The sequence below is a fragment of the Capsicum annuum genome, chromosome 2 (genome assembly GCF_002878395.1).
Source record: "Capsicum annuum cultivar UCD-10X-F1 chromosome 2, UCD10Xv1.1, whole genome shotgun sequence".
Lineage (NCBI taxonomy): Eukaryota > Viridiplantae > Streptophyta > Magnoliopsida > Solanales > Solanaceae > Capsicum > Capsicum annuum.
The window spans coordinates 68,545,907-68,546,282 of record NC_061112.1 but is presented as its reverse complement, the minus strand read 5'-3'; positions in this window follow the sequence as shown (position 1 = coordinate 68,546,282).

Genomic DNA, 376 nt, shown 5'->3' with positions numbered 1-376 from the left:
CCCCCGCGTCTTCAGGCATCCCCTACCCAATCATCGTCTTCTTTACCCACCTCCCTCGGCGTCTTCACACACATATAGTCGTCGCCAGTACCCCATTCCCCTTTATTGCAAACTTTCATTTTTTTGGACTGAGTTTTTTGTTTTTGTTGTTGTTATTTACATGAATTTACATAGATTGACTCTTGCTATGAATAATATGTTGAAAATTCAACAATTCAAATGTAGCAAACTTTCATTTTTTCTGGCACACTAATAGCGGAAAAAAATAAGATTAACAACAATTTTTTTTTTAAATCAAATTCAAAAGTAAGAACAAGAAAGAATAAAAAGTAGAAAAAATGATAGGAGAATTAAGTTTAGCAAAAAAAAAAAAAAA